Here is an 11,754-nt window from a genome sequence, read left to right as displayed (position 1 = left end):
CTTGGCGCTTCACCCTCTTGGCCTAGCGGTACTAGCGGTCCTTTTGGCGATATCACGCCAAAAGGCCAAACTACAATCGCAGTGCAAAAGTCAAGTGGCACAGTGCGCGCGAAACTAAAGTGGTGCCACACGCATTTTGAGTTTGGACTGCGCCACTTTAGTTTTGCACTGCACCACTTTAGTTTTGCACCGCGCCACTTGACTTTTGCACTGCGACTGACGTTTGCACAGCGCCACTTGTAGCTTGTCCTTTTGGCGTTCCATATAATCCTGCATGCACTGAAGCGGGTCAACGTTCATAAATAATGATAACTTATTTGAACGTACACTTTTGTGTCAGTTGCACACGCGTCAATTTGGCGGTGCGTTCAGAAACTACAATACAGATAAGATAGTATAATACATACTCCAAGTATCGAAATATTGAATCCCGATACGATGGCGTGCATTTCGATACTTGGAGTACGTATTAAACTATCATATCAAAACATCACCCGATGATACAGCGATAACAGCTGAACAATACAGTGGAGTGGGTAGATTTTAAATCAATACCTGAGATACAAAACAGTTGAGAGTTTAGGTACTCTATTTACCCGTTGACACAGAAAACTTTATGAAACTAAATTGAAAAGAGCTTCTATTTAAAGTCTAGTAGTCAAGCTGTTTAGAACTTGTTGATATAGAGTATAATGCCTGTGTGCCTGTTTACAATAACCTGACAGAAACGGAAATAACTATAATACAGTTGGACTGTTAAACAGGTCCAACAAAAAATTGCGTTCATAGATTCAATGGCTATAGAATTTGTTTTCAAAAGCATTTTTTTTTTTGTACTGTAACGTCAAACCAAGAGCAGATTAAGTACTTAAACAGGCAAATAGAGAACTACTTTTGGGAATATATTAGACTGAAGATGACTGTAGTGAAATTTGTCTACAATGATAATAATATTACATATATCAGGGTTATTTCTTGGATTAATTTCATTTGGTCCATAAACATAATTATCATAGGCTTTTCTTTTTTAATATAAAAAAAAAGGTATGATTTAACTCGCATTACGTTTCGCAAACGATCCATTCGCTTCCCAAATGACGTCAGGCCATGTTGGACGTAACAAAACTTGTCTACTTGAGGAAACGAATGGTTTGTTCGCGAAACGTGAGTGTGAGTTGAACCATATCGATTTTTATTTTATTTATTCAGAATAAATGTTTAGAATTACTTGATACTAGCCGTATTGATTGAATCAGGTTTTCAATTGAAGATTAAGAGAATACTTATGTGTAGATTATCTTAGAATATCGCATGTTATAATAGGTTTTTAACAGGGTACTTGACACATTGAAACAGCTGGCCTCCCTACATATGTTTGGTCTATTTTATATGATCATTTAGATTTATGTTGTTTTATATCAACTCAGTTTTCCAAAATTTCAATTTGAAATCAGTTTCATTTATTGTCTGTGAATTACAATAATAAAGTTACTTCAGTATTCTCAAAGCCTCTCATGCAGTGTAACAACCGAAACATGAAAGTATAGTTAAGAAAAAAATAAAGGGAGTTTTACAAGAGGCGTACGTAGCACAAGTTGGAAATGTCTCAAAGACCTTGAGATTAACAATATAATATCTGCAAAGATCAAAAATTTACACTCAACATACAAATCACAGCCAAGTGGCTGCATGAATGTTTTTGCGATTTTCAGAGTACATTCACAAGGCCACTAAGATGATGCTTAAAATAGCAAAAATAGAGATATCTCAGCTTTTAATAGAAATATCTTAGTTTTAAATAGAAATATCTTTTGATATATATCTGTATTTAAAACTAAGATATCTCTATTTAAAACTATTATATCTCTATTTAAAACTATTATATCTCTATTTAAAACTATTATATCTCTATTTAAAATTAAGATATCTCTACTTACGATTAAATGACAACCCGGCTAGCCATAGAATACCGTAGACAATGAAACGAGTGGGATCATCTTATATACGCAGGTTTTACACGAACGGGATGTAGCACGCCAAGAAGGAAATATTAAATAAAGATGAACACCACAAAACAGATAACATCTACCAAAGTTCAAGGGTCAACGATTTGCAATATGTTCCCACGGGTATGTGCCTACTGCTAAGAAAAACAAAGTAATCTACTGTACCAAGGCAATACAAAGACTTTTCTTTAAATCATACAGATTTTCGTCCTAAAACAGAATTTGCATTAGGACAATACCGTACAACGAACTTTCACCGACTTTCATATTCATTCATTCATTCAAAATTTTATTTAACCTCGAAAATGAAAAATTTACAGCATGATTTAATTATACAAAATATATACACACAGAATAAAATTCACAAAGGGCTTGTTAAATCATGTAATAGGTAAAATTACAAAGCGATCGTTTATCAACAAGTTCGAGAAGAACAAGTGTAAAAAAGTACATTTCTAAAAATAAAAAAAGAGAATGATGTAAAATGAGTAACAAAGTGGTAAAAACAGTTTTAAAAGCGTCAAAAGAAAAATCGTGAGTCACAAAAGAAATTTAAAAGAGTTAAAACTGTAAAATATTTCTAAAAAAATTGGCGAAAACAATAACAGTCGTAGAGAGTAAGTAAACTGTCTTAAACGAAATCATATAGTTTACAGTACCGTGATACAGGTAGTAATAATACATATGGAGTTAAGATGTGCTTCTGATTTAGTGGGTAGTTTGCAATTCATTGAAAGGTTTTATACCCTATGAAATATGAAAAAACATAATTTGAATGATTTTGTCAGTAGACGGGCTTTTAACAAATTAATAAAGCTTTGTTTCGAGGTAAATTTTCTATAGTCTAGTACTGTGATTGCTTTTTTGAGACACGTGCGTATTCATAGCGCTGTTCTGATTGGTCAAATGTTAAGTTTGATTGACACTCCGGAAAGGTCTATTCTTTCTTAGATGATGCAGCTCATGGGCCAGAGATAATACCCGAGTCATGAAGCAACTTCTTATATGGACCTGGGTAAAAGTGGGATTCCAGGTGGCCAAACCCTAAAGCCACAAAGATATTTAAATATTTTAGGCAATTTCAAATTCTACTTTTATTGTGCTCCACTACAATTATTAAGGTACTGCAAACATAAAACTTTCGTTCAAAAAATAAAAATACATCAATATTCTGTTCATACCATGGTTGTCTTTGTCAAAAAATAAAGCGAAACACGAAAAATTGCATTCAGTGTATAACAAACGGCACAACCACGATAATGGCACAGACTTTTGATGACTGATTGGACATTTTGCTATACGATATACAAAGACTAATGTTGTGATGACAACAGCTAACAATACACTGTTCGTAGCCGTTCTAACTTACTTAGATAGTGATATTAACATGAGAAAGTATATAACTCACATAATTAAATAATAACGGTTAACATAAACTTAATACTGTACTATAAATACATTATTCTATAGAATAAACAAGTTAAAATAAAAAATATTTAATGAAAAAGGCTTGTTGTTATCGACAACCATAACAGAGAATTGTTAAATGAAAGTGGCGTTGTGATCATAGAAGATGGAAAATCACCATGAAAACAAAACAAAAAAGGTAGGCCTACCGTAGAAATCTATTAATAAAATCAATGTCCTTCAACAGCTCCCTGCCGGAGTATTTAAGTAGGAAAATATTGGCGTATAATACGAATTGGAAATGCCTGATATTCGAAGGCCAAAAGGCAAGTAAAAGAGATTTCCTGTTTTCTTTCCTCTATCTTTTATGCGAACCCGGAGACAGCTCGCTAAGATAACATTAGCTAAAGGGTGTATGGCTTCACAAGTACTGTACTGCGAATGCATCAAGAATAAAAACAGTTAGTACCCGTCTATAAGAAAACTGTAGGGTACACCTTCTTTTTATGCAGCTTAAAAAAGCGCAAGCAAAGTTAGTTGTGTTGTTAGTGATCGACGTCACTATAACAACGCGACGTCGCTTGCGCTTTTGTAAAATGCATAAACAGTCGCATCGAGTGGCTAGATGATTTTAAAAAAATTACTTACTTTAAATTTAAATTTATTATTAAAAATTATTGCAAGAATAGTCATTAACAATAATTTAAACAAATGCCAAATTGTCTAAACTGGTACGTCACTTAGGCTCCAACATGGCGTCGGTGGCCTCACTTTTTTCTGTACAATGATTGGCCAATGAGCAATCCATTCCAGCTATTAAAGTGGAGATCAGTGGTACGCCGTACTTCGACTTGCCGCTAAGTCCCTTTAATATTATACTGTATATATTTTTTTCTCATTCTGGACAGCGCCACCAACGAGCAAGTTAATTTTGAAACGGAATAACAATCCTAATCAGAAAAAAAGAAATCGAGTATGGGACGCCAAATAAATTAGGTATGGCGCGCACTACGCGCAATAAAGAGTAATAAAAAAATTAGGGCCTGGCAATGGATTTATCAATCCCAGCTTAGCAAATGTCTTAAGTCAAAAAATTAAGATGTTCCTAAGCAAATACCTTAAACTGATTTATTAAACCATCTTAGCAAAATATTGCTTAAAAATCGTCTTAGATGGTGCATGATCGACTTTTTAATTTTAAGCAATTTTCAAGCTAAGCAACATTGATAGATCTGACTTAAGAAAAAAATGGAATTAAGACGAATTTAAGCTGATTTCTAGTTTGATAAATCCGCCCTCCCCCCCTACCTTTGGAACCGAGACTATGTGGCACGCCCCAGCACTTAACAACGCATGGTATGTGTGTGTAACTTTTTCCACCTGATACAATACATTCGTAGAAGGTGGTAGATTTCCTTTTTTTTTTATCGTCATTCCATCTTGCGCGGTAATAAAATGCATACAAGCAAAAGCGGGTGTCTTACACTTGGATTGACGTATTTACAAACAGGTGTATGCTCTCTTGTTCTGTTTACACTCTTAGATGGTGCATGATCGACTTTTTAATTTTAAGCAATTTTCAAGCTAAGCAACATTGATAGATCTGACTTAAGAAAAAAATGGAATTAAGACGAATTTAAGCTGATTTCTAGTTTGATAAATCCGCCCTCCCCCCCTACCTTTGGAACCGAGACTATGTGGCACGCCCCAGCACTTAACAACGCATGGTATGTGTGTGTAACTTTTTCCACCTGATACAATACATTCGTAGAAGGTGGTAGATTTCCTTTTTTTTTTATCGTCATTCCATCTTGCGCGGTAATAAAATGCATACAAGCAAAAGCGGGTGTCTTACACTTGGATTGACGTATTTACAAACGGGTGTATGCTCTCTTGTTCTGTTTACACTCTTTGGTTAAATTAAAATCATACCAGTCTTCTACTTCAAATGTAGAAGATAACAGATTTAGTTCATTTTCTTCTTTAAATTTTTTAATGTATTTTATGCAATCTTCGGAAGGGCTACTGTACCTACTGACAGAAAATGGAAATAAATAATTATGTCGGAGATAATGATACTTTTTATCAACCCAAACGCTAAATGGCTTGTTTCGGTTTCTTAATGATCATAGATTTAGTTGATAGATTTATTAAGGCCCGAAACCACGACTCAGAAATACCGGAATGGGACCCGGTGGGGATAGTTTTACCTTCAGATGACTAGAAGCAGGACCGTAGCACGATAATTGAAGTGGTCAGGTTGTGAGTGAAGCGAGCACTGAGAAGCGGCCAGGAGGCTCCCGGCAGAGGTTCATTGGCCGGAGGCCCCGGGAAAATGTTTCTATTTTTCCATTGTATACACTAATTTTAATGATTTTCTGTAGTAGTGATCTAATACATAGTTTAAATTCCACTTTGAATTCCAAACTGGCAGGTTTATTTAAGAAAAAGCTTGTTACTCACAGCATTGTTATTATTTTAGTATTTTGCTTTTTGACATTTATAAAAATCAAGATTAGACCTATATGAATAAAAAATTATATTGCAATGCTGTAGCCACGATTTTCAAACAGTGCGGGACAATGGACCCACTTTATACGCAAGTTCAAATAATGTGGACCCATTTTCTTAATGTTGACTAATTTTACGCAGAAATATGAAAAATCTGGACCCATTTTCTTAAAAGTTTCATTTTCATTTATTCATTTATTTCCACACATCATCAAAGAAAACATATACGGTACATAGTTCTTTGAAACAAGTATTGTGTGGGGGGGAGAGTCGGATAAACCAAATAAGGTTTTAAGATCGACCCACCCCTTACAAAACAAAGGGAAAAAAAATACAAAGACAGTTAAACAATTATACACGATTCTTTTAAAATAAGGAAATAAAAAAAAAAAAAAGTCTACCCATTTTAGGCTATTTATGAGGAATATGGACCCATTTATGCATAAAACTGTTTATACCTTCTTCTTCAGTGCGTTCATAAAACGTAATGTTTTTGAATTTGGATCAAACATGTGTATTGATAAAACAATGCTGAACATTTACAGAGTGGACTTCCTTCGGTTGTGGCGATATTAGACTGTAATATTATTATTAAAAAGGTCCATTCAACAAACAACATACATAAAACGTAATTTCCTAAAGTTTAGATATCTGAACTTGACAGTCAAACAAAATTCTCGGTACTATCTATAATCTTAACGATGGACTTATGATTTAAGAAAATATAAACGTATATTGAGCTACGCAAAGTTTAAAAGTTTAAAATTAAAAGAGTACGCTTCTTTTATGTTGTGGTCATATCAGATTGTAATATCATTAAAAACCATTAAACAAAGAACATAAAACATATCACAATTATTAAGTTAATCTTTCCACTTCGGTGCACGTAATCATATAATTATTGTCCGACTGTGTATATTGAACATTTTACGACGACGAATATCGTCCAATTCCCAACCGTAACTCAGACAGGCTACAGGCCTCATCTTCTTCATCATCATAATTATTATATTGTCCATAGTAAATAGGGAAAAGCTATGAATTCAGAGTATATTCAATAATAGACGTCTCATAATGCACGAGAGCTCATTTCAAAGCATCTAGAAAACAAAACGAAGGAGGAGCCGAAGATCCCCACCACGCCTACCCCACTAGAATGTGTCTTCCAACGACAGAACAAGCTACGGTAGCTCTCTTCTCATGACCCCGCCCACCCTGGGAAACCATCTGTGCGATGTCAGGGTGAACTCTGGATCCGCGCTTGATATATATTTAAGAGAAATGCTTTTAAAAAGGTATATTTACAGATAATTATTTTAAAACAGAAAGTTTTTAAGCCTCAAAGCTTATTTTATTTCTGTTGGTTACGCAACACTGACTTGGGTTGTTCGTCATCACTTCAAGTCTATCGATTCGTGGAATAGGCGTATTGGACACCACCAAAGCAGATAAAAAGCCATATAGCAGACGGCTGTCGTGTGAATAAAATGCGGTTGTACAGTGATATCCTGCTGCAGACTAAAACAGTGACGTGGTGGACGGGCCCGAATTCTTTTTGTCCTATTTGGCTAAGGTGCTTTTGTATAAGCAAGAAATGTGTTTAAATAATATTGGAATAATTTCAAATCCTTGGCCTATTATTAGGGGCGGATTTAGGATTGTGGCCGGTCCACCCCCCCCGCCCCCTTTGGGAGGTACAAAAAAAAGGAAGAAAAAGAAATAAATGATAGCCCAGAACCCCTCAAATGTTATTTTCGGGTGTCTAGAACACAAAAATTCAAAGGGGCATGCTCCCGGACCCCCCGGGACAATGTTGCCCTAATGTTCCCCCCATCTCTAGATCCGCCCCTTATTACTATTTTATTTCAATTATTGTTTAATTTATTGTTAACACTTTAGCGTCTCCTAGGTCAAGCTCACCTTGACCTAGGGGACGCATGTGTGTGACAAAAATCATTTAACAAGGTGGGTGTGGACTCACGAAATGATCTGTACCCTTGCCAAAACCACGCCCCCAAGCCCCCTCCCCAGGCTTGGTGCTTCGCAAATCGCATTATCAACACCTCCACCCCATTGCTAAATCCTAGACCCGCCACTGAATATATCGAAAGCGAATACAACGCAGGAAATATACTGTATAAATATACAAGCTTTTGAGAACATTAACAGCATTAAGACCACTTTAATATGCTGCATTCTATTTCCATCAATTATTTTATTTATGCGATTGTTATCGGCCTATTCAAATTAAAGCACTTTTTACACACATAATATTATGCCTTACACTTTATCAAATTAAAATGATTTTACTTAATTTTAAAGCGTACTTATTAGATTTACATTGTTGAATGTAGGTTGCAAAAACATCTACGATCAAATCCAAACGGTATGTCATTACACAACTCTATGTTTTTACTGTTGTTTTTATTTTCACTGAGATATTCCGGTTAAATGGCAATGTATTTTGGCCAAATTTTAAGATTTGCTATGTTGTAAAATAGTTCACAAAATGGAAGAAAAGGACGCATTACAAAGGGACTTTAGAGCACAGTCTCGGGTCTGAAAATGTAGGCCTGAACAACAACACAAAAATGGATGTCGCAATTCAATCATCATGAAGGCATTCAGGCTTGTACAATTACAGTATGGCATAGTACACGCCACTTACATAGTCAGGGTGAGAAATAAAATTAAAATGTTGACCATTTTTCTAACAATCATACTTACTTTCTTTGACACTTATTTTGAACATTACCATTAGGACATTGTTTAAGTCAACACTAACCTTTATACTTTTACACTGATTGTACTGTACGCTCTACCAGAGAGGTACATTTCCATTACATTATGGTCTTCCATTTCTACAGCGCATGAAAACGTTACGTAACCAACTACTAATTCGGAATCGCTCAGCTAGGTTGTAGGACCATTTCTAAAATGCGGATTCTGCGGACTAGGTTCTCAGTGTATGATACCAACAAATAATAATAATAATAATAATAATAATAATAATAATAATAATAATAATAATAATAATAATAATAATATAATATTATGTTAATAATAATAATATTATAATAATATAATAATATTAGGCCTATTATTTAATGCTATTTTCACCAGAATCCGCAAAATCAGCATTTTAGAAATAGCCAGGTTTGTAGGCCTACATGTGCCTATATTGACACTGACAATACTATGTCTAGATAAGTGGATCTATATCTAGACATAAGTTCGACGTGAACCAGGCTACTGTGTGTTTTAGCATTTGTTTTAAAGTTATAACTTATCAGACATTCACATGAACAATAAAACGAATGAAAACAAACAGGGGGCGTATCTCCATACAGGTCCTTGAACAGGCCTATGTTGTTTATAATTGATGGGGTGCATGTAGGATTTGGTGGAGGGGGTGCGTGAGAATCTACACCACCTCAGTCCCACTATGACTGGGGCTAATGTGAGAATATGTTTAGCATATGGACCGCAAGGTACTGGAAATTGTATTATTTAATATGTAATGACTAAAATAATATATCAACAATAGAACAATTATGCAGACGGTGCGATACCCCTAAATTATTGTTGTATTGTATTGTTGATATCAATTACCGGTAAGATTTTTAAGCAATGGGTGTGATTTCCGGGTATCTAGAGGTCCGTCCCCCTCATCAGTCCAGCCGAAAAAAAGTGAGAAAAAATTGAATTAAATAGAAGAAAACAAGATTTCAAGTGTTTCTTAGCCATTATTACGGAATGTAGTATTAGGCCTAGAGAGAACAGCTATCAATGCACCATGTTTGAAAACAAAATGGTGGTTTTTCCTATTTCCTCTTATTAGGCCTGAACCTTTAATATAATGCATGTGAACCAAGTGGTTTATCCGGGCACTACACCTCTCACAAATCCTCCTCTCGGAACTGCGGTTTCAGGCTTAGAGCTTGTGACTCCCAACATAAAAAATAGACTATAGGTCTTTGATTAGTAGTGAGGAGGGGTGTCTTGGGGAAGGGAAGCATCGGGAAAAGATCAATAATTTTGTCGAGGAACACTGCTCTGAAAAAGCATTTATACCGTCTGAGAGTGCCATATTTGTGAGAATCTAAAGGTCCTTATTTTAAAAATTTGCTCACCTCAGGGCGAGGGCTCCATGTTGGTAAAGTGCACATCAGTAAAGTGCACACAGAAAATGCCTGTGTCCACCCCACCATGGTGGGCCTGTGTTATGGATTCTCACGCACCCCCTACCGCCAAATCTTGCATCCACCCCAAGGATTCCCCCATGCAGTGGCGGATTCAAGGGGAACCCAGTCGGCCCGTGCTCTCGTAAATATTTCAATATAATATTATTTTTAAAGAGTGCTATTTCAGGCCATCTAGAGGCGACGTAATCTATGAAAAATAACAAATCTAGATGCATGGAAATAGCATCTGGCAACCTATAGATTTATGTATGTAGAGTAAAGAAGACTTTATAAGTATGGGGGTATTCCGTTATCATTTTGCGGCTAAATTACTCATTTATCTAATATCGTACATGTGTTGTACTACGGTACCAGCACTGACTATTTATACCATGTGTGGCACTGAAGATTTAGCGGTGTTTGAAAGACATATCAATGAATCTGATATTGATTTCTTGCTACGAATACCAGGCCACTTGAAGCAACACATGTTCAATATATATATTACTAATACTATTATTATTACTATTATTGTTATTATTATTATTATTATTATTATTATTTTTATTGTTATTATTAATATTATTATTTTATTATTGATATTGTTATTATTATTATTATTATTATTATTTTTATTATTATTATAACTACTACTACTGCATATTATTTGTATAATGCCTAAATAAGGCTTAACAAAGAAATAAGGGGGAAAAAAACAATATAAAAATAGCAAGGAATTTTAAGCAATACAATCACATTTTCATTTTAATGATAATACAGAGAAAGAATGCCTTACATAATTACGTCAAAAACAATTAAGAGAGAAATTGAAACAATTCATCATGAGTGGATTTCCCACACGATTAAAAACTGGAATTGGTCTACAGTTGTTCGTGCTTTGAACAAGTCATTCCATTCTTAGAAGAAGCCTTTTTATGGAAAAATGTCGAAACTCACTCCGGCTATATCAAAATTGATTACAAGATTTAAAATGTTATTCTTGTTGATAAATAGATAAAAATTACTACTCTTTCCATTTTCTATTGATCTAATCTACGTATACAGAGTTTATATTTAATTAAATATAATTGTTTAGGTATTTATTTGAAATAAATATATTACATGAAATTATGTAATAGTTAAAATTTATAATAACACTTAATATTACTTGAATAAAGCAATAAATAATAATGTTAAAATTATATTATTGTTTATTAAAGTCTACAAAAAACACAGAAAGAAGGAAGAAAAGCAAAGCAGTCCAGACCGGCTAAAAATTGTACCGAAAATAATATAAAATTGATAATGGCACATTATTATATTCTACGAGTTTATAGTGAATTTTGGACACTATTCATCAGAAGTCAAGCCTACACGATTTGTAATATTAAATCAAATTATTATACATAATTGAAAGGCTTCCCTCCTTTTCTGTATTGTTCGTTTTTGACATTTTTATTTTAACATTACATAATTTTTCCCATGTACAATCATTAAATTAAAAAAGAAATAGTAGTACAGATTTAGCTTAATTTCAAATGATAATAATAATAATAATAATAATATTTTTTAGCCGTATATTGTGGCCAATAGTAAAATAATATATTATATATAATAATAATAATAATAATAATAATAATAAAGAT

Source organism: Anneissia japonica, unplaced genomic scaffold (genome assembly GCF_011630105.1).
Source record: "Anneissia japonica isolate Jap-2015-1 unplaced genomic scaffold, ASM1163010v1 scaffold993_len1110182_cov180, whole genome shotgun sequence".
Lineage (NCBI taxonomy): Eukaryota > Metazoa > Echinodermata > Crinoidea > Comatulida > Comatulidae > Anneissia > Anneissia japonica.
This window is presented reverse-complemented; position numbering follows the sequence as displayed.